Here is a 24,043-nt window from a genome sequence, read left to right on the forward strand (position 1 = left end):
GCATTGGACAGTGGAGAAATCCACCGTGAAGCATTGAGTGAGTCCTTATTCCAGAAGGTCATAAACTCCCCCAAGCCTTTAAAATGAACCAGTCCCCTTCATGTGATCCCTCTGAACATCAGTTGCAGCATTAAACTGGGCAGAATGCAGAGTCTCTGAGGGCTGTGGTAATTCCCTCAGCATTCTCTGATATTAATGGTTTGCTACGGAAATAATTGGGTGGCCTTGGGGTGGGGAGTACACCATACAGACCAGCCAATTGGAGCTTGTACCCTCTTATGAGAGGCAAATTATATTCTTTGTGGAACTCTGAAATAATTACTGAGTTATTACTGAATTGTCATGCTTTAATGCCAGTCTGGAATAGAGACATTTAAAATTTACTTATGACTTGATTTAAAACAAGGCTTTTAAATGCATGACTCTTAACTATTAATTTGCTCATAACAATCCCTTTGTATGCAAGGTCCTTTAAAGCCTTGTAGGATAAAGTTAATGCACGTCTGTGAACTGTAGAAATATATCCAATCATGATTTGGCAGTAAGGTACAAATTGTGTCAATGAGTGGTGTCCCCCTTTTCTTACCCCCACCTCCAAATGCTAAGCTGCCTGTAGCTATTTAAAGTATTAAATTCCCAGGAGCAAAGAAAGCCCAAGTCCTCAAGCAGCTCAGGGTTTTAGGAGCTACTGCTGTCATAAATGCTTATCTTTCATTCTACGTTTGCATTCACACATGCACCCCCTTGGTTTTTCTCCACTTGATTACTGTATATTTGATGTCCAGTAGTGGAATAACTGACCCCATAGAAAAAGATTTCTGACCTCTTCATACATTCACTTAATGATGAAAATCCATGTGTGAATGAGCTGTGACTGAAAGCCTTCCATGAATGGAAGGGCACGCTGGTAACGCTCAGTACAACTCCTAATACACTTCATTTACACGTTCAAAAATCAGCTTCCTCACGCCTGTTTCCCTCATGTCTTTAAGATCTTTCACTTAAGAGACAAGGACTCTCTATATATTATCTGAAAGCAATGTACATGTTTCTGAATGCCAGGAGCCGCAGGACACAAGAAAACATTTGGAAAAACAAGGGCTTCTGCCAGTTCCTCACAGGCCTAAACCACTATGGCAGACAGTGGGGCATTTTATAGTTGGCATGGTATCTGCATGACATGTGAAACTGCCTAATACTAAGTTTCACCCTTAGCTCAGTATGACTGACAATTGCTCTCCAGGATCCCAATAGCCCAGGTTCTGTTGAACTGGAAATGCCAAAGACTGAAGCAGTTGTAGGACTTTCTAAATGCAGAGCATGTGTTCAATCCCTAAGCTGTGAGTGTTGCATGTTGACTGCAATGAATACTCATTAGTATCTTCCATAATGAAGTTGGCACCAACTAGCCACAAAGACCCTCACAGTGATGGAGTGCTTACAGAGTCCAAGAAATGGGTACCTCAGTTGCCTACACAAGAGGTAAAATAGTACCTGGATGGGTTCTTGGTTATTTTCAGAAATATCTGTGTTTAGAGAGGGAGGAAATGAATGTATAGTTAAGAAAGCCTTGCATATGTGTTTCAGATACATTTTTCAGGGTGAAGTCTCTTTATCTAACAGTGCTTTGAAAGAGTTTAATGCAAACCTTTGCCATTGTGTGAAATGGATCAGGTTTCATATGCATTCTTCATTCCATAATAATAACCCAGGAATAATGGCTCTTGCCATAAGCTTTGTTTTGCTTGCCAGTGGTGATGGCTGTCACCAGTCTTCTCTTCACCAAGTCTGGATGCTGCAATGGGAGGAGGGGGCATGCACGCACACACACTCATGCCAAAAAATAATCTGGAATATGGTAAAACATTTTTGAAAGCTAGCAGATCAATGTCCTGATAAATAGCGTGATAATAGGCATTAAACACGATTGCAGAAATACTATGAGTTGAGGCCAATGGGTAATCCATAATATTGATTAAATGCTTGGTTTCAGTACAAGTTTAGAAAAGCCAACACATCATTTTTATTTAGCTTTTAAATCGGTCCAAGCTTTCCTTGTCTTTTAATGTCTTCTATTTTTAAAGGGTTGGTTTTCAAAAGACGTATCACAAAAAATGTTTTTTGTACAATATTAAAGACAGCGTTGACAGGGATAAGAAAGGTGTGTTTATCCATGCAGGGTGAGGGCCAAACTAGTCTAGTTTAAGGCGAGAAGGAGGCTACCTAGGGATTCTAGTGTTCATGCTTATCTCATGACTAATATTCTCTTTTGTCCTTACTGTTCACTGAAACGTAAGGTCTGTACCCTTCCCTCTCCATTCATTGCTCTCCTTTCTTGCTTTCTGATGCTGCAGCTCTTGCCGAAACCTTTTTGTTTCCTCAGATATCTTCATAACTCATTTTAACATATAGTTTTCAAAGTAGCTAGCTATTTATACATTTATTTGCATCATTTATTCTGTGTGCAGATGTTGCATTTGTATATATGTTTAAAAGAGCTTACAAACAATTGAACTTTTATACTTCATGCATTTCATGGCCTTTGGATCCCAATATTTTACAAACTGTTTTTCTCTGTCAGCCAACTGAGGGGACTACTTCATGCATCTGGCAAAGTGGACTCCAATCCAAGCAGGGAATAAATCTACCACAAGAAATCTGTAAATCACTGAAGTGCAACAAGACCTGGTAGTTCTTGCTGCAGCAGACTAATGTGGTTATCTTTGCTGTTGCTGTTGCTGTTGTTGTTGTTGCTGCTGCTGCTGCTGCTGTTGTCATCATTTAGTCGTTTAGTTTGTGACCCCATGGACCAGAGCACGCCATGCACTCCTGTCTTCCACTGCCTCCCATAGTTTGGTCAAACTCATGTTCGTAGCTTCGAGAACACTGTCCAACCATCTCGTCCTCTGTCGTCCCTTTCTCCTTGTGCCCTCAATCTTTCCCAACACCAGGGTCTTTTCCAGGGAGTCTTCTCTTCTCATGAGGTGGCCAAAGTGTTGGAGCCTCAGCTTCAGGATCTATTCTTCCAGTGAGCACTCAGGGCTGATTTCCTTCAGAATGGATAGGTTGTTTGATCATCTTGCAGTTCATGGGACTCTCAAGAGTCTCCTCCAGCACCATAATTAAAAAGCATCAATTCTTTGGCGACCAGCCTTCTTCATGGTCCAGCTCTCACTTCTATACATCACTACTGGGAAAACCATAGCTTTAACTATACGGACCTTTGTCGGCAAGGTGAGGCCAGCCATTGAAGAGCCAATCCATTTGGTTAGGAATGTGCATGTTTTTATGCCACATAGCATTTTTCATTCTTTTTGAGACAGAACTCTGTGCTAACTTGAAAGTTTACATACTCCTATCACAACTCAAAATTGGTCCAGTAACCAATTTCACATCACTTGAGCGTATGCTCTGGTTTGTAGCATTTGTAAAATGTGGGCTTTTCTTTCTTTCTTTCCCACTCTTGGTTGAAACCTGGCAGGAGATTGTTTGAGGTAAATTGTGTTGGTAATCTGTCCCTCAGGCACATAACCCTGCTAATGAATTACTAGAAAAATCCTTTGTTTACTCACTGTCACCATTCCTGGCTGTTTAAAGATTTGCTAGAGTAATGCAAGGCTTGTAAAGCTTTGACACAGCCTTTAAGAGCTTAAATGTTTCTTTTGTGTGAGGACTTCCTTGCATACATAGGCTGGGTTTCACTCACCCTGCCCCCTTCACCTGTTTGATGTATTGGATTTGATATTTTCCAGCATGGAGGAAAGGACAGTTGACTTTGTTCAAGCCATAGACAAAATATGGAAGCACATAAGGGCAGGGAAACTGTATGAAGGTAATTTTGCCTGAAATGGTGCTTGTTCTCCAAAGGGTATGGATCTGGACTATGTCTGGATGGGGGAATCCAGTACATGTGGTCCTGAGTATCATATTGGAAGAAAGGCAGGATATAAACATCCTAAATAAAGGCAAAACACAACCCTGGCTTCTGATATGAATTCAAAGGCATCACATGGCCAAGCCTCATCTGAAACTATTTAGGCTTTCCTATGAAAGGGCCCGTACAGACTGCGCATGTGCGGTGCCCCGTGTGGAATGCGCACGTGCGGGGTGCTGCACAGGCGCCGCACCCGGTACCAGCTGGACTAGGAACACCACTGTGTGTGAATGGGTCCATTGAAGTCCTCAGAATCCATCCTTAGGTTTTTATGAAACCTAAACCCAGAGCTTAATTTATGCCAGTGCTCAGCTCTGGAATCTATTGACAGCCCGGAGATTTGAAGGATGATCACCTGCAAAGCTGCAGGGAGAAAGTGTGATTTGCAGCAAAGGGGCAAGTAAGGGTGTGTAAAACCCTTCTGGTGCTTGCTCCCTGTGCCTTTCCCCTACAACTGCCTCTCCCAGCCTCTGAACAAATGCAGACGCTGTTTCAGTAACCAGCACCCACAGGTTTCGGATGAAGGTCTAGGGCAGGGGTCAGCAAACTTTTTCAGAAGGGGGCCATTCCACTGTCCCTCAGACCTTGTGGGGGGCCGGACTATATTTTGGAAAAAAATATGAATGAATTCCTATGCCCCACAAATAACCCAGAGATGCATTTTAAATAAAAGGACACATTCTACTCATGTAAAAACATGCTGATTCCCGGACCGTCCACGGGCCGGATTTAGAAGGCGATTGGGCCGCATCCGGCCCCCGGGCCTTTGTTTGGGGTCCCTGGTCTAGGGGGCTGCTGGGTGTAATGTCTTGGTAAAACCCGGCACCTACTTAAAAAACTAAATAAAATGGAAATAGAAATTTCAGCCTGCCTGAAAAGTGCTATCTTTTCTGTTGCTTGTTTCTCATTGACTAACTTGAATGTAAAAAGGATAATCCATTATGAAATATTTCCAGCCAGCGGAGACGGAGGAGGCGGTGGCGACTTGCAAGTAAGAGTCTGCAGGCACAGCTTGTGTACATATTTGTTGAAAGCTGGTTGGCAAATGGAGCCGCTTTTCAAACGTGTTCTTTCACCTATCAACAGAGCACAATTCTTGAGTACTTAATGTTCTGCAGATTGCATAAGCGCTGCTCTGGAAATATTTGGACAGGCTGAGAGCTCTTGTTTTCCTACTACTTTGTTTTGCTGCTGCCGTAGGCTGAATCCCTTGAAATAGAGGCCGGACTACTGGTGTTGCGAAATAAATTCCATTGTAAGGTTTATTTATAACACTTGGAGGGATAATTTATTTCCCCCCCCCTTTAGTCTGGTGTGTATCAGACATGTTGTCATCAAGAAGAGCAGCAGCCTCCTGGTCATAACTGGGCTGTTAAAAGTCTTCACCCAGTAAAATATCCTGCACTTTGCAATAGTTTGGCAACTATCAAACGTGCTGAAGCTCAAGAACAAAGCTGTTCCAGAAAATTCTGTGCCGGTGCCAAGGCTCCAGGGCTTCCTGCGCTACATTTGAATGTTTTATTTAGTCAGTTATTTAAAATATTTATAGGCCGCCTTTCCGGGTCAAACCCTCTCAGGGTTGTTTCCAGCATGCAAGCCACCATAAAAATTAAGAATGCAATGCAATGCAATGCCAGCAAACAAGCACTAACAATATAATGTAATCTTAGTATAATAATACTGAAGGCAAAGCAAATGATCATACAGCACCAAACCAAAGAGTGGCACAATCAAACTTATGCAAACACAGGTTTAAACAAATAGATCCTGAAAGCCTGATGGGGACAGTTAGACTTCACTTGGAACGGAGTTCCCCAGGCATGGGGCCATCACAGAGAAGGCGGCCCTATCTGTTGTACTCATCAATCTAATTCATTTCACAGGTAGGCAGCCAAGGAGGGCCTCCGGGATATTCTCAAAGTGCAGTCATGTTAATATGGATGGAATCAGTACTTTCAGATAAACTGGTTCCAAACCACGGAGGGCCAGAAGGCAAATCCCATCACTTTGAACTGAGCTTGCACATGCAGCAGCATCTAGTACAGTAAAGGTGTTACATGTTCCAGTTGAGGGTAACCAGAACTATTCAGAGTATTTGAAATGCAGCTGCAGTGTGTGTGTGTGTGAATATGAATAATTTAGGCATTCTAATATTGGCATTAGAATATCGATCATTCTAAATCTCTTTCCCACCATTGAATTTAATGCACATGATGTTGATGCTTTCTTGGCCTATTAATTCAATCTCAATATCTCTTTTCTGGGTTGATCACTGCCAGTTCTAATGCCATATGTGAAATTAGGATTGTTTGCCTCAATGTGCATCACTTTGCACTTCTTTCAGGGAATCTCATGTGCCATTTTATAGCCCTTTTGCACAGCATTCAGATATCATTTTGGAGCTCTTCACAGCTGGTTTGGAACAGTTCAGTCCCTCCTGAATAATTTGGTATCATCGACAAATTTGGCCACCTTACTGCTTACCATATGACTCCATATCATTTGTGAACAAATTAAATAGTACCACTTCCGATATAGATTTTTGGCGGCAGGGGAATACCACTGCTTTCTTCTCTCTGTTGTGAGAATAGTTTGTTCTCTGCTACCCACTGCTTCAGTATTCGAACCTCCCATTGTTCTAGGCGCATTTTGCGGCAGGGAATTTCATTAGCGCAAGTTGTTTCTGAGCTCTGGGTGCAGTACTGCACTTAAAATTTCAGATTACTGTAAATTTGCAGAGTGGAAGGAAAGGAGGACCTTTTTCTGCCTCCCCACTTCCAGCTACTCTCTGAAGACTGGAGAAGGGGGGGTGGGCGGGGGAGAGGAAGGACTAGAGTGACCATGTGAAAAATGCAGTTCATTCATTTTCAGCTTTGTATTCTTGTTATTAAAAAAGTGTGCCTGGACATTCCATTGTTGCGTCCATAACCTAGGTTTAAGGTGCCATTTATCTCCTAGCTTTCATATCTCAGTTTCTAACACTGCACTGCTTCCTTTTTTTGTTTTGCTCCTCATATCTTAAAACCACTGAATTATGGTAACTCCAAGAGCTTTTGGAGAGGAACTTTGTTTTTTTTTTAAAAAAATGGAAGTCCACATCTGCTCACCCCTATCCAGATGCTTGCCAGCATTATCACAGAATTCTAAAAGTTTAATGAGTCAGGACTTCCCTTAACAAGAAAAAGCCATGCTAATTCTTCCATGGTCAGACTTGTTCTTCAGTCTATTGATATAACAGTCTTGGCTTTAGAGATACTCTGCCAATTTTTGCTGAATAAACTTTTTTCCTCACTCACCTGGAATATCATGTCTTTCCTTTGATTCCCCCCTTTAAGATCAACATTATATTGCTTTCCAGGAGTCTGGTCTTAGTGTCAAGTTTCTTATTTTTGTTAGAAGAAGTCTCATCTGACTTCTTAATGAAGTCTTCAATATATGCCATCTAGATCCAGTGACTTAGTGGTTTTTAATTAGCCTCAGAATTTCATTGTGCTCACTCCATGATCAACCCAGTTCTTCAGATGCTTCCTCTGAAAAGAGTTCAAGCATGGGTATCTGTCCAGCATTTTTCACAATGAAGACCACTACAGCCTTCACGTTGTTCCTAGAGACTCTGAGAAGCACCAGCCAATTCTTCAGTTATTCTGCCCTTGAAAATGTATGCCACTGCTTTAAAAACTTCTCTCTCCATTAAGTGCACATTCCTCCTTAATATAAAAACGGTTAATATAAAAAGTTTCACAACAACTCTTTACAGGCTATATTGACAATTGCTGTCAGAAACCTTCCCAATGGACGCCACATGAGCATGTTTTCTATTTCAAAGAGCAATGCAGAGAAGACAGTGGTGCAAAGGAGCTTTGAAATGAGAGCCTCAGCCCATCCTGTTGCAATCAGTGCAAGGCAACACAGTCCCATCACGTTGCTCTGAGTATCTTCTTCAATTATATGTGGGAACTAAGCCAGATTTCATAGCTGGAAAAGTCTTTGGGGCTCTTCTATAATCTTTTTGTTTATTTGCAGGATGGGGTAGGAGGTTAACAAAGGAATGTATAGTGAGTATAGCTTCCTAATTGGCTCTTGTTATATGGTTTTCTGTGGAGGATATATCTGATTCTGACCTTGTTGTTAGGGTACTCACAGCAATGATGGCAAAGATAATCTAAAATGGACTCGATTGATAAGCTGTGTACAATTGCATGGGGTGGTGAAACATAAGCTTTAATGGGCTACAGTCCACTGTGGCAAAATACAGAGGCAAGGAGAAACATCAGAAACCTCACCCTTCACTACACTGGTCCTTCAGTTCTCCTCCACAGAAATTGGCAGTTGTACTTTTTTTTCTCTTTGGTGCATTAAAAAAGTGGCATCTTCCTTCTTTTTGTAACAAGTTGGAAACCTGTTTTCTTTGCTTCAAGGAAAATCAGTTTTGTTGGCATAGCTTAGAAGTGTATTACTTATCACGCTTTTTGTGGCAAATCATGAGAGCTTTCCCTCATCTTCTCCCCCCTTCATTTTCCTCTACTGACACATGCTGCTCAATTGTGGTGTTATATTTAAACAAATCAATTTTGTTGCAGAGTTTTTCCCTGTCACGATGATCACTTTTACAGCACAAATCCCATTGATTTTTCCCGCCCCACACCCTTGAAGGAAAAGGGAAGGGGGGTGGGGAGAGAGAAGAGAAACCAGTTGATGAATTGCATCAAGATCTCTGGAGAGACTAATTTTGTGGCTTCTTGGAAGAATCAGGCTCCTGGCTGCTTTCCATTCCTCTGTTCCTCTTGCTGGAACAAGCCTCTGCTCCTGATGGAAGTAAAATGGTACCCACACGGGAATGTGAGCTATCATAGAGACTGATAGAGAGAAAGCCTAAGCATGAGAGAGGCGAGGGCTGCAGGGTTGAAAGAGTATTCCAGCTGAGGTCAGCAATGGCTTGTCAGCCAGGCCGTGAACTTGGTCAGACCCCAACCTTTTTACCAAAGAGAACCCAATTCTCAGTAGTAATGGCAGGCAGTATGAAGCCCTCCTCTGACCGCCCTGACAGTCTGCCCTTAATGTTTACATTCTGTGGACTTGAAGTCAGAATAATTGGTGTGCAACATGCTGACTTTGATTTTTCTTTCACGATTTTCAACTGTTCTTTCCCAACACCACCTTTTTCTTTTTCTTCTTCTGATCGCAAAGACAGCTAAGTGGAAGGGAATGCCTCAGTTGGGGTGTATGTGTGGTCAGTTTACTTGCTAATATAATTGCTTGACTATTTTTTCACAAATCCCCCCCTTTTAAAAAAAAGCAATCTCTGTTACCAAGACTTCATTTTTAACTTGCTGTCTATGCTAAGCAAATAAATGATTGTAAATTTACCCACTCTTACTTTTCATCCCCTAATATAGGGGTGGGCCACCTTTTATTATTATTATTTAGAAGACATCTGAAAGCAGCCCTCTTTAGGGAAGTTTTTAATGTTTGATCTTTTATCATGTTTTTTATATTCCGTTGGGAGCCACCCAGAGTGGCTGGGGAAACCCAGCCAGATGGGCGGGGTATAAATAATAAATTATTATTATATTATATTATATTGTATTATATTATATTAATTTTATTTTTCATACTGAGGGCCATATTCCCTCCTGGGTTGCCAGTGGGGTGTGTGCCAGAGGAGTGGATGAAACTAACAAATGTATTTTTGACATTTTGTGGTTAGTGTTCCAAACACACTGTTCTCCATCCAGACAAGCAATAGTTCAAGGGTGCATTCCTGTCAAGACAGGGTGCAAAGTAGGTTCCCCAGTGTGAGACCTGGGAAAAAGAAGTATTGACTGAGGAGGTGCTGTAGCCTAGAAGAGTCCCAACGAGAGAGGTGGGTTGCATTTGGCCCCTGGGCTTGAGCCCCCCCCCCAAAGGTAAAATAGCCACAGAATGTAGACTTAACCATGCAACTTGAAGCTTGCCTTCTCAAGCATAAGTCCATGTGATTCAATGGGACTTACCTTTTCATGAGCATGTCTAGGACTGTAGCTTTAAAACACTAAATCCTAAAAATCCAGCTCACACAACTTCACAGGCTTCTCCAGGCTTTACAGGATAGTCAGATGGCCATACAGTGCTCCTGTTCAGATGGTCACCCTCCACTTCCACTGGCCCCCTTTGTCCTGGATTTTGTCCAAGAAGAACAGACATCAGGAATGGCCCTCAGACTTTTGACTCCCCCTTCCATTTTAGTTGCCCCCAGTGTGAGAATTACTTAATAACCAGGAGACCTTATATCCTTAAAAGTAAGATGCTCTCTTACCCTGGGAGAGGAGTTGTTATTGTTGTTGTTGTTGTTGGCAGCGGCATGAGCTGAGAGTTCAGTTGTTCCAGGACCTCTCATTCAAATGGGAAATCCTGGCTCCATTGTTTGGCTGAGAGTGAGACTAAGAACTGCTGCTGTTCTCCCCATACAGACCTGAAGGAGCATCATCTGCAAGAGAGATTTCCAAAACTGCTACTTGGTTAATGTACTCAAAAGTAAAAACAAGGTGAAGGGTTAGTTCCTAGTGCAAAGAATGTAACACTTTTATTTGCATGCTGCTCTATTTTGATTTCCAACAGCTCGTTTAAAGCATTTTAAATTGACCCAAAATAGTTTTAGTTGCAACATTCTTCCACTCCTTTATTATTATTATTCTTGTTCCAAATGATTTTTCTGCCCATAGTGGACCTGTTAAGTTTGTTTTGGAGGTAAATCTCATTGTAGTAAACATCCTGCCTTTGTAACTCTCCCTTTTCCTCCCTCCTGCTTTCCTTGTCTAAACAACTCAGAATTTAGTGCAGCAGCTGTGGGGGCTGCACTATAGAGCCTGACAGGAGTGCTATGCTGCTGTTGGCTGTTGTTTGCTGCGTGCCATCAATCATCCGCACCACATGGTCCTTAGCTTCCAGCTGTGTGTATGTGTGTTAAATGCATGGTGGACAATAATAATCTGCAATAACCTTTTTTCTACACTATGATGGAGCATTGTGCTGCTGATACCTGGATTATATCACCATTGCAAAGTATCAAACTAGAAGGGCAGTCTCTCATTCACAAAAAAGGCATGGTCTATGGTATCCTGGTTCTGGAAACCGACAGCACAGCTCCATACTTGTAATGTGCTGTGTGCATTGGAGCAAAGAGCAAGGCATAAAACTCACCTTGCAGAGTTGAGTCACTGATGAAAGGGTGCTTTTTGACACAAGTGTGGGTTTTGATTAGCGAAGAAAAATGCCTAAAAGACCACATATAGGCATTTTCTTTTTAAAAATTGCTAAAATTATGAGGGTTTTAAAGTGGGTGTTTGTTTGTGTGTCCCCAGCAATATCTGTTTAATGTTTCTTGGTATGTGGCACCAATTGCACTGCAATAGTTGCATAATGGTGTTCACAAGAACCAACAAAGGACTTAAGTTCACATTGCTTCTAGGCCAATAACATTATTGGAAGGCCTTACTGGCAAACCATTGTTTAGGAACACTTGCCTGCTTTTGTTTTACATTCTCTCAACCCTCAGCTTCATAAATTCAACACCGTCTCCATAATACAGCATCCTCTGGAAATGGAGGAAATCCAGTAGCCATAGTTTGCCAAATCATTGTTAACCTTTCTTCACCATGCTTTGGTGTGATGTCCAAATAGAGCCTTGGATTATACCGTAATCTGGGAAATTCTCTGGGAAAGATTTAGACAGGCTTTTCTTCTAGGAAAAAAAGGTGCCAGTATTGCATATCCTTGAGTTCCCCCAGGAAAATAAGCACTAGGTTTAGGTGCTGGTTGTGATTTATAGTCCTCCAGATACTTTTAGGTAGCTCTAGCCTCACCATGCCATAATAATTACATATCCTTCTTGATAATACACTCCATGTACTGAATGCAATTGATTCAAATGTGAGTTCTTGGTGACTTGTCTCATATCTAGAACTTTGTTTTAGGATGGAATTCTTTCTGAGCCAAGCATCTTCTGGGGGCTTTTAATCCCTGGGAAAATAAGCACGGAGTTATTTCAAAGTATATGTTTATATTTGTTGTCACTCAGTCTTTAGCACTATCATTAATTAACAGTTTTTGTTTTCCCGAAACCAATTGGATACATCGGAATATAAACTGAAATGGAAATAAGGAAGGCTGGGATATAGAAGGGGACTGCATTGTTACAAGATAATGCTACTGGCTTGGCATTGATCTCAGAGCTTGGAAGGGCTGGCAAAAGAAGCAGGATTTTGAAAGGTGACCCATTGCTGCTGGTCATTATCACTGTATTCTACATCCAGTGTGGGGAAGCATGTGTCTGAATACCAGTTGCTGGGAATGGCAAGTGGGGAGAGGTCCTGCTTACAGCAGATGCCCACAGCATCTGGTTGCTCACTGTGAGAACAGGATACTAGACTAAGTGGGGTTTTGGCTTAACCTCATATGTTCTTATGCAATAACCACCTATCTTAGTTTCACCCATTGCACTTCTCTCTCTCTCTCTCTCTCTCTCTCTCTCTCTCTCTCTCTCTCTCTCTCTCTCACACACACACACACACACACACACACACACAGTTAGAGCAGAAGTATATAGTAAAAGCTGCTGTTAAAAGGATGTAGAGGAAAGCAGGGTATATAACATATTGCCTCCCTCCCCCCTCTGCACCCAGCCCTAAAACATAATATTTAGCCAGCAGATCAGTGTTGAAGATGCATTCCCCACTCCACACCCCAAGGAAAAGAGGGAAAATACAGCGCTGGCAAAGCATGCTTGATGGAGGATTATTGGCCATGCTCAAGAACCTCAGTGTCATTAGCCTTGTAAAGAGGCAGCGAACTGCTTCTTGCTGAGGCTAGTGGGCAGAATAAAAGGCAGCCTCACACGGTGGCCTTTTCTCTCCATCTGCTCCATATCGTGCTCCATACAAATTAGATTTGGCAATGAACCCAGCTATCAATGGGAGTGTTAGATACCGGACCTGTGATTATGCTTCCCAGGCCTGCCCTGGTGCAAAAGAGTAATACCAGCAACCAGGCAATCAAAGGCTGAATGTGCTCAGTGGGTAGAAGGCAAGGGGAGAGGAGGGCTGGTATTTCTGCAGTGCTTAAAGGTAGTTTCAGAATGTAAAAACAATTGATTTGTAAGTGGCAATTAGGAAAGCATTATTTTGTACATGGCTTTGGTGCATTGACTCCAAACAAACAATTTGCTAGGAAGCTTTACTGGTTTTCAATCTTATTTGAAACCCTGTCCTCCACCCCCACCCTCCACACCATATATGAACAAACCTGCTATTTCCTAGACTGCCACAAGCTATACGAGTAGGGGGTAACCTATACTTTATAAAGTACAACTTGTAAAATATATCTATCTCTCGTTCAAACAAAGAAACACACACACACATCTAGGTTCAGAATAATTTCAGATTCTTATAAATCCTAAGGGCACCACCACCACTACCAACCACACCCCCCAAAATTAAACATGCCAAAAACTTTCTGCCCTGCTGTGACAACATACCAGGAATCAAGAGAGGTGAGGCAAGCAGAGGTGTTAAAGGTGGAGTAGGTGGCTTCAAGAGTGATGAGGCCACTGGACGAAAAGAGAAGGATATAACATAAATGCACCCCATCACCCCAAGATATTCTTAAGTAATTTTAAACAAATTTATAATTTACAAAAGTAGAGATTGCTCTTTACTTGACCTCATATGCATTAATTTGTTTTAGTGAAATAAACTTAATTGCTTCATTTACAATTGACAGGAAATCATTCCAAGTGGTGGGATTTATACCTACTCTTTTAGAACACTTTTAGATAAACATAGTAATTATTTGCTTTTCTGCTTGTAAAGTCCTTTGTATCCATTGGTAAGCAGGCCTTGGCTTCTTTTATTCTTGCCCTCCTGTTACCCAGGAGGAATGAAGAAATAATACTATTCTCCTTTTTAATTTTCCTCACTGAACCCATTAAAATCTGTAATCTAAATTGCCTCTTTTGTGGCATTAATTTTTTTTAAAAAATAATAATAATAGACGTAAACACATGCATAATATGTAGCATATTCTGCATTGAGGACCTGATTTCAAAAAATATGAATGGGAAGACTGCCGCTAATTTGCATGTTCTAGCTACCATTTTAATTTGAGTAATTATTGTTTGGCTCTGGCTGGGAGTGCTGCACTCAATGCATTGAGGTGTGTGTGTGTGTGTGTGCCCTCAGAAATGGGGAAAAGATGTCCAGCGCATGCTCTCTAAAGAATTTCAGGAAGACTGGGGGGGGGGACCTGAGAGTTTCAAATCATGCAACTATGAGGACCTGAATCATTCTTTTAAACTGACAACTTGGGTTTCTTTGGTTTTGTTTTGTGTTTTGACTTTTTGTGCCTCCCTGCAACCCATGGCTTTCATCACTTCCTTCACAGAATAATAGAATTGTATAGTTGGAAGGGCCCCCAAGCATCACCTGGTTCAACACCCCCTCCCCTGCAATGCAGGAATCTCAACTAAAGCATGTATGACGGATGGCCATCCACCTCAGGCTCGCCTCCCTACTATTCCTTTTTCATATTCTTTTATATTTTAAAGAATATAAAGAATACCTCCCTGCTATTCCCGAACAGGAACATCGAGGTGGTAGTTTGGAGGGGGACCACTGGGTCTAACAGCAGCTACAGTTATGGCACAATGGAACCAATTGACTTACTGGTAGTCACAGAGTTGCTGCTAAAAAAAAAGTAATTCCTGCTTTACACCCCATAATGAGTAGTTAGAGAAACCTGTGACACCAAGGCAGGTGACTTGCACATTCTGCAGGTTCTCTCCAGCTTCACATTATTGGGTGTTGAGAGAAAGGGAGAGCATGCCATATGGTTTGATGATACTGTATCACGTTTTTTCTTTTTCTTTCTACGTGTTTTGGAGAGCGAAGGGGGAACTGGATGCAAAACTGCTCATTTTGGTTGCAAACCTGTGCTTAACATTATGCCCAGTTTAACTCTAAAATCTCATTGCAACAAAACCAGTAAAGTCCACTTCATTCTTTCAGCGAACTTCCACTGATGTTTGCAGCTGTAAACTTTAAGAACATGAAGGGAAGGGAATCCCATGTTTCTTGGAACCCCAATTGGTTGTGATTTTATGACACACATGTCTCTTCCATGCTTATGTTCCACTATACTGGATGAAATGAAGCCACTTTGTTATGCTTGCACCAGATTTTAGTGCTGCTTCCCAAAGTGACCCCCTGCAAACCATGCTTTTTAAATTGCAAGCATGCCTTCCTTCTTTCTCCAGATTTTCCTCACTGTTCTTACAGCTAACCATAGGTTCCTGTAACATGTAGCTACACAGACCAGATTACCTCAAAACTGTGGTTTACAAACACATTTAAAACCATGGTTTCAGTGCCTGGTTTTACATGTCAACCTTGGTTTGTGCACCACTAATGGTGTGAAGAAAGGATCAAATCACTCTACTGAGGGGTAGGAGGGAGGAAATCTCTTATCAGCAGCCATGCAACTTCATCAGGGCATGATGAAGTCAGAAATGGAGGGGTTTGTGGGGAAAGAGAACTTCTGGGGTCTTTTTTTATTGTTTGCCACTGGGTGTGTGGTAAGTGGTATCTTATAGAGTGACAGCTATAAAATTAGATAATCGGTTAATCGCTGGCAAATTAGCCTCATGTCTTTTGCAGAGAACAAATACGGTATTTATGTAAAAGTTGTTAATAGTTTCTTCCTTTTTTAATTGGCAGAAATAAATGCAAAATGCATGATAATTAGGCAGCTGATGAATTCAGTTGTACAATTATGCCTAAAGCTATGCCCCAGCACTTAATGCTGCATGCTCTGAGCAATCAAAGGGAACCTATTTATATGGTTTATTTATAAAACAAAGTTACAGATGAAGTAACAGTGGCAGATAGACTTCAAACACAGCAACTTCAAGTCAGCATTCTAAAATGTTTATATAGTTTGCAGGAGATACCTACCTACTGGGTTGGCAACCTGATATGTCCCCACCCCATTTTAAAGTTCGGATTCATAGCTGTAAATGTATCTAGATAATATTGAAAAAATAGCCTTAGTTGGTATGTGCATGAAGCCCCAGTGCATGTCTGTGTGGCATGTAGGAAAACATAGGAAGTGAGTACTTCTGAGGATGGTTATAATTCTGATTTTGTTGACCTCAAATTGCAAAAGTGAAGTGGTACCAATTTTAATTCAGGAAAAGTGACTTTCAACTGTCAGTTGTCTGAGGAAAGGATCTCTCTCTCTCTCTGTGTGTGTGTGTGTGTGTGTGTGTGTGTGCATACATACACACAGAGAGACAATAAAATATGGGGAAATAGGTTGGCAGAAGTGTGGGGGGGCACTGAAAGTTATCAGATTGTGGTGTGTCTGAGGCTGTTGTCTGAATGATGGATATTTCCCTATTGAGACGTCTTTTCAGCTTTTGAAGAGGTATAATCTAAAACCAAATCAACAGACCCAGCTTTTGCCATAAGCAACTCCTTGCCTTGCTATTTTGTACTTCCAACCTTGGGCTTTTCATCAAGTAGCCTGCTATTTTCTTTCTGACAACCACACATTACAAACATAAAAATTTACTAGTCCTAACAGAGTAGAAATTGGCACTTGCTCATTTTGAGAAGGCTGCAATATAAAAATCCTTTCTGGTGTGTGTGTGTGTGTGTGTGTGTGTGTGTTGGAGTGGATGTTCCTAACACTATTAGACAGGGGCTTCATTCCCAAGTAACTGCATTATCTAACACGAAGATGACAGTTGGTTACTTTGGTGCCAAGAGGGCTGTTCAAGCCACTGAAGGGTGATCTTCACCCATAAGCCTGGCTTCCTTCTGGCTTTGCAGTTACCGTAGCCTAAGAGTCATATGTAACGGTGTATTGAACCATTCAGCTGGCTGTTTTACCCTTTCCCTTCCTATATTTACCAGTAAAATTTACTGTTGAATGGAGTCCCACTCAACTCAACAGGATGCACTGGGCAAACATGCATTGGATTAGGCTGAAGTCCTATGCATACTCATTTGAGAGTTGAGTCCCATTGGAATTAGTGGGAAAACATGGCTAGGATGTGACTGCAAATCTCTAGCCATACTGACTACGCTAATTCTGTTTTCTTCTTGTTCAGTACTTGCAGTGCCTCTCGACCCAAAGATGACTGTTTCTTAGAGAAGGGCAAGTTCCTGCCATGCTAATACCATGTTGGCTTGAAAATAAACTCAGCTACTTAAAAACAAACAAGCAGAAAATGGCTTGGCCTATTTCCAAGAAAATCAGATGCACCATCCTAGCTGTGCAACCTACAAAAATGGACCCCCCCATTCTAGTTCTTTAAAAGCCTGCCTTACTGATCCAGTGACAGCAGCTGCAGTAAGAGGGGAAAGACACTATTCCCTCCCTCCCTTCTCCTTAAGGGTCCCGGGGGGGGGGTCCTTTGTCCCAGCACAGGGAGGAAACTAAAGACCCCCTTCCTCTCACTCCTCTGGTGCTGGAATGCTGCCCCAGCTCTTGTGGTATGTGGGATCTTGAAAGGAAGGGAAGGGAAGGGGAAAGGTTGTTCATTGGGGGGTGGTATTGAGTGAGTGGATCAGATTTTAATCTGAGCCAGATAAGAATTTGGATGTGTGTGATGCTTGGGAGAAATGCAACTTTGGGAGGGAATGATAGCATTGAACTGTAAGAGCAATGGGTGAAAACCCAACCCAACCTACTCCATTTGACCTTGTGGTGTCAACACTTCACATAAATCGGGTTGCACCTGCTGAAGAAATAGGGCAGGATGTCTGCAGAATGGCATTAGGCTTGCTAGAAGAGGAGAAGAGAAGAGAAGAGAAGAGAAGAGAAGAGAAGAGAGGAAGATTAAAAACTTTGCCCCTTCCCTGCCTTCAAGTCCAATTGGGCCAGTGTTGTACAAGAAAGCAATATCCAAGTGTCTGTTAAGGACATAGACTCTCTGTTAAGGATTTTTGGTTGCTATATAGTACTGTGCTCCAGTTCAAAACCCATATTTTAGTTACCTCTTCCCGGGAGTAAATATCAGAAAGAAGGTAAGATTCTGGCCAACTGGGAGTAAGATGGAGGAAGAAACAAACTCCATTTTTTTTTCTGGAGGCATGGGGACTGCCATGCTTTGGAGTGAGCAAGCAAGTGGTTGGTTGTTCTGATGGAAAATTTAAAAATAAATAACTTTTTTCAAGTAACCCTTATGAAACAAGAAGTCTTTTTCCCACTCAACCGTTCTCCTCCACTGGTGGTGTTTATTCTCCATCTCGGTAACTTGCAGAAGAGCTGAAAGTGTTATTTGTTCTAATTGCTTGGAATTTTGGCAGACTAGATGAGACGCCACTCATGTTTGCCTGCCTGGGCATTTATAAGTTGCAGCTGTGCTCTCCTGGTCTAATCACACTGTTGGAAAGTCAATCTAGTCCTGCAAAAATGTAGTCGCCTTTGTTGCAGGCTATCTCCTTTCCATGCTTTCTGAAAGAAAAAAGAAAAGAACTTTAGAAGAGAAGTGATTGGTTTTTTAATATACAAGGAAGCTTTGTGGAGGCTTCACTTGGAGGGAAACATTCCTATCAAATGCAGGCTTTCGTGTCCCATGTAATGGAAGATTATTATTATTATTATTATTATTATTATTATTATTATTATTATTTTATTGGAGAAATTAAGTGGCTTGGAAAATTAGGAAAGCAAAAAAGGAAACCAAATTCAATAAAACAATTTAAATCATGTGATTGAGTCAGAAATCTACCTTGCTACAGTTAACTGATTCCAACCTTATAAATGAAGTGTTGATTTTTCAAACACTGTAACTACCACTACTACCAGGAGCCAAAGACTTTTATCAGTTATTGCTTATTAATATATGATATTCAGTTCCCAGTCCCTTGGCCCTCTCCCCGTCTCTTAGTTCCATGCTAAAAGTATGCATGCCTTCCTAAGCCTGGGTCCACCTTGACTTCTCTAATACTACCTCCACTTTCACTTCTTCAACTCTGAAAACAATCTTTAACTTGGGAAGGCACACTTGAGCGCTACCGCAGATTGCTTTTTGGTGTAACTAAGTGTTGTTGTTGTTACATGTAAATCTGAAAATGTAATGTCTAGTCTGTTTTTGAAAATGTGTGCACCATGCATCTGATAAAGTATTTCATAATGAGCCTATGAAAGCTCATTATTAGTACTTAAGATTCCTCAACACTCATTTTTTCTGCATCAGTCCCTGCCAACTATCTGGATGTTCATTCATCTGAGAGCCAGAAATTGGTAGCTCCCCTTCAAAGTGCACACTCATTGGCAAATCTCTTTGCTGCTGCGTAGTGATGTGGTTTACACAATAAAATCCTGGCTTAATAAGCCAGGGCAAGCTTCATATCCATACAGCCCCTTCATGCAAGTAGGGCAACAAAACAAGAAGTCACAGTTAACCATAGCTTTCAGTTACCTGGGAACTGGGGACTATGGTTAATGGCTTCTTTGTTTTCCTGCTTGCACAAAAATAGCAGTGAAGCAGGAATGAAAGAGCTGCATGTAAATATACAGATTTGTTGATAGCCTCACTAATTAAGCTAGTATTTGGCCCTCTGAACATGGTCAATGTGCTGAATGGCTGCAAGAGCAGCAAAGGAACAGAAAGCTCTGGTGTGTTGCAGCACATGTATCCAGTAGAAGCTTTACTCTATCACCCAGCTCTTCCCATGTGTATAACAAAAGGTAGAAAATACCTTCAGGGGCACAAGCAGCCTAATCTGAAGTTAATTCAATTTGAAATTAAAGGGATTTTCTTAGAAAGTTTGTAAAACCACAATGCTGCCAAAATCTATCCATAAATGAAGGTGTTAGCATGCAACAGTTTCCTGCATTGCTCTATAACAGGCATCCCCAGACTGCGGCCCTCCAGATGTTTTGGCCTACAACTCCCATGATCCCTGGCTAACAGGACCAGTGGTCAGGGAAGATGGGAATTGTAGTCCAAAACATCTGGAGGGCCGAAGTCTGGGGATGCCTGCTCTATAATATAAATAACAACATGATAGTTGACTAAAAAGGCACCTTCTCATAACTTTTTGGCCCTAAGTATTGGCAACAGATCAGCAGCCCCTGAACATTTCTGACTGTTTGATGGAAAGGCAGCTATGCTGAGAGTTGACAGGAGAATATTTTAGCATTCAAAGGCAAGAGAATTACGGAAGTGGCAGAATTGTATTAGGAGCGACATTCATACCCCTTGGATTCTTCTGTATTTAATTCTTTCAAAATGCAGATGCCTACAAATTCTTGAGCCTTAGCATTTGCATTGTGCAGGTGCACACCCCGAACTAAGATATAGTCAACCAATTTATGAATTTTAGTTGAGTAATCATGACCTTTTGAACTGATTGATAAAATTTAAATGAGCCTCTAACCCCAATCTTTGATGCGGCTGTCTTTTTGAGACACTAAAGGAAGTGTTAACATAGTTGCAAGTGAATAAAACCTGCCACTTACCCTTTCCTCTAAATAATGGTTACATTTAGCATTTCTTTTTTCATTATATATTACAGTTACAGTATATCCCCAGCAGCAACATTGTGTAAAATCAGCAACAAATTGTGCCATACTGATATAGCCACCTACCCACCTACCTGTCGCTGCCATTTAACCAATTAATCTACTGATTAAAATTTGCAGTTCTGGGAAATTCATCACCTTGAATGGGAGGAACTTGTATATTCTCAACTAGCTTCTACTTGTTTTGTTTCCTCCAGAATGTTTTTTTCTTAAAGCAAATCTAGACATACGCCCAAATATGAGAAATCCCATTTGTGTGTTGTCAATTTGATTTAGGCCTTCTGTCAGACACTGGAGTTTTTTATTTAAATCAAATACTAGATCAGTTAAATAAGAAGGTAGCACAATGGTTCTGCCTTGGTGAGCTGCTTTACTGCTCATCTGATGCTTAGAAACCAGCAGATGCTCAACTGCTATATCATAAGAGCTGATGGAGGTGCAAAAGCCCTGAGTGGTGTTCAGCAATGTGCTTCTGCTAGTGCAAGGACTTTTGGCCACACAAAGAAATAAAATCTATTATGGGGGTTCCTACAACTATTTGGAGCAGGTTTGGGTTGGGCACGTGGAGAGAGGAGATTCTCTGCCAAATCCTTCTGAGAAGCATTCTATATTTCTGCCACTGAGCAGAGAAGAACTTTCAGCCAGTGTGTTATAGCTAGAGGGCTCTGTTTCAATGTTTCTGGGAGGTTCAAAGCTCTACTTGGCTGCAAGGTTCACTGAATGAATGAATCACTCCCTCTTGGGTTTGGGCAAATCACTGTCTCTGCCTAAGCTACCTCCCAAGTGTATTGGGAGGCTAAAATGCTCTTCTCATCTCCTTGAGTGGGAGGGCATGATACAAATGTGATAATTTATCAGAAAATTTATCAGAAATTTTGTTCTACTTTTCTCCTTGCAGAACAAGCCTGGGGAGTTTGCCATCAAGTTGCACATCTTACCACTGGTATTGAGTGAGAGATTAATCAGACCAGCAGTTTTTGTTCCTAAATGCTGAACCACCTAAAGGTAACATTTCCACTTGCACTATGAAAAATTGGCAATTCAGAATTTGGAGGTTCCTGTATTATGTTGCCCCCTGTGGATTATGAGAGTTTATTTTCATTATGACAGGTAGGGTCTATTTTACAGAAATATGGTTGCAGCAACTGTTGGTGTTGTTTGATTAAATTTTTGACCTTCCGAATTTTGTTGGAAAGTATCTGCTGTATAAAAATTAGGCAAATTCATGGAGAGTAGGTCTATCTGCAGCTTTTAGGCAGTGCTTTGGTAGTCTTAAGAAAAGGCACCCTCAGTGGGTTTCCTTAACTGGTAAGAAGCAGGGAACATGAGTTGAATTCTCACTTTTGCTTCCAACCCACTTGGTAGCACCTTGCAAAGTAAAAATAGGGCAGAGGGCCCTTTACTGGCCTTGGAATCTCAGGAAATGCCTGGTCTCACTGTCATCTGGAGCCAGCCATGGTTATTAACTATGACAGCTGAATGCAACTTGCATGTTTGGAAGCGATGCATGCTTGAGTGTTGGATGTTCAGAATAAAAATCACCATGAGAACTAGTGCTGTTGAGCCCTGGTGCTTGTTCACTCTGCGCTTTCCCCCCTTGCTTCATGTATGAAGGAAAATTTTTTACAAGCCAGGGTCCAAAACCTGTTTTGAGGTCCTGGTTTGATATCAAAACACTTTGCTGTGTTGAGGCAAAATGGCAAACAGTGGTTTGTCACAAACTGGAAGTGAACCTTGGTCTAACCATGAACGGCAATTCTGTCTCTTTATCCCGTGTCTTTCTTCAACATGGCTAGTGTAGTTGAACATCTGTCTGCTTCCTAATGAAGACAAAGGATAGATTTGTACCCCATGTGTGAAAGAGGGGACAGAAAGAGGGAGTCGGTCGAATGAAGTTCATTGGTGAAGAATCTTAAAGGGGCTAATTTAGCTAGGAACAGAATACTCCTTTTCAATATCTACTTCTGTGGAAGCTGACTTCTTGTCGGCATCACTCCTTTGTTGGGAGCTGTGTGATAACTTTCAGGAATGAGCCACTGAAGGGTAAGGAAATGCTGGCTCCTGTGGTTTAGTATTAAGTCATCTTCATGCTTGGGTGGAGAGGACTGGATAGCAGCACACAGATGGTTGTTAGAGGCAGTAGGGAGATAAATAGATGGCCTAGGTTACCTTGAAGCAAAAGAGGATGGCTGCTAAGCAATTGCCCACATACTTTCTCTAGTTTCTTGTCTCCTGGAGTAATCATTAGGCCAGATGTCTCTAGGGGGGTGGTGCTGGTCCCCCCCCCACAAATGTGTGTTTGTGTGTGGGGGGATGCACTGGTGGAGGGGGTGAGCCACAAAATCAGTCCTGAGTCTTCTTCTTGTGAAATGCACTCCATTCTTCCCTCCCCCCACTCACAATTTAAATTAGTTATTTGCAATAATTTGTTTCTTTGTTTCTTTTATATAGGTTGTCACTGCATTTCCAAGTGTGTTCACCTGATGCATGCCTTTGTGGTGGTGATACTTTGCCCTTGTAGCTACTGATTTGTAGCACAACAATTGATGTACCAGTACTTAAACATAGTCCCCCATATTTCAGCAAAGCCATGTTGCGGTAAAATTTCTAATCCCAAGAGTAGCTTGTATAGCATATTTTGTGTACTTTTTATATTAATTATGAAGATAGGTGTCCTTAAAGCACCCACCAATGAGTTTAAAACATGGATCTGTTGGAATTAAGAATCAGCTGATGTGACAGGTCCATCTGTTGCAATAGCAGCTTTGTACCAGCTTTGTGCTGATACAGAATCCACAAGACATAAAAGTTGATTTTTTTTTAAGAATTTCTAACAATTTGTAAGATGAGCAAAAGTTATGCTACAGCATAGTGTATTTTGTGTGGCTGAAATGGTGCTCATTGGTTAAAAGGTTGGTAACTCTTACATAACCCAATATTTGCAACAATCTTCTGTGCATTTATTAGGGCAGTCATCCAATTAAACAATTTTAGTTGAATACTGTAATTGTTTCCTCTTTATCTGATTAAAATCAGATTAAAATTTACAGATATTTGCATATTATTATTTTTTTAGAAACTGAAGATATGAGCCTGCAATTTAAACAAAAAAGCAACCACAAATAGTTAGGTGGAAAGGCCCCTAGCATTTTCGGTTTAATTTCCTGTAACAGTAGAAGTAAAATAGTCATAAAATAATGCCCTTAACTCTCGGACCCACAGATTAAAAATGACCCCCAATGATTAATCAACTGAAACTTTGGTTGATTGAACTACCAATTAATGCTTGAAACATTTTTTGGCTGATTCATACAACAATTAATTGAAGTAGGACCAGAATCTTATTTAACTGAATAAAGAGGTTCAGAACAATTAAGGGTCCTTAACTTCCTATTTCATCTTGAGATATATCTTGGGATTAGAAGGTCAGCAACCCCTTGGATATAAAATAGTTATCAACAGTTATCATCCCTTTAATGTTTTCATTTTGACAACTATTGCCCTCCTTTCCCCCCACAAACATGCAGCTTTTTAAAGGCC

The 24,043-nt window shown here is 41.3% G+C and overlaps 1 protein-coding gene across 10 annotated transcripts in view; it reads left to right on the forward strand.

The window, feature by feature from the left end:
* ZMIZ1 (zinc finger MIZ-type containing 1) overlaps positions 1 to 24,043 on the forward strand; it is a 354,820-nt gene that overhangs the window by 85,346 nt on the left and 245,431 nt on the right. For 9 of the 10 annotated variants that reach the window (XM_088669487.1, XM_088669492.1, XM_088669491.1 and 6 more), the window contains exon 3: positions 21,402 to 21,508. The exons of the other annotated variant lie outside the window; for it this stretch is intronic. The gene's annotated coding sequence lies outside the window, so the exon portion shown is untranslated. The remainder of the gene's footprint in view (positions 1 to 21,401; positions 21,509 to 24,043) is intronic. 10 annotated transcript variants of the gene reach the window in all.

The sequence above is a fragment of the Zootoca vivipara genome, chromosome 5 (genome assembly GCF_965207765.1).
Source record: "Zootoca vivipara chromosome 5, rZooViv2.hap1.1, whole genome shotgun sequence".
Taxonomy (NCBI): Eukaryota; Metazoa; Chordata; class Lepidosauria; order Squamata; family Lacertidae; genus Zootoca; species Zootoca vivipara.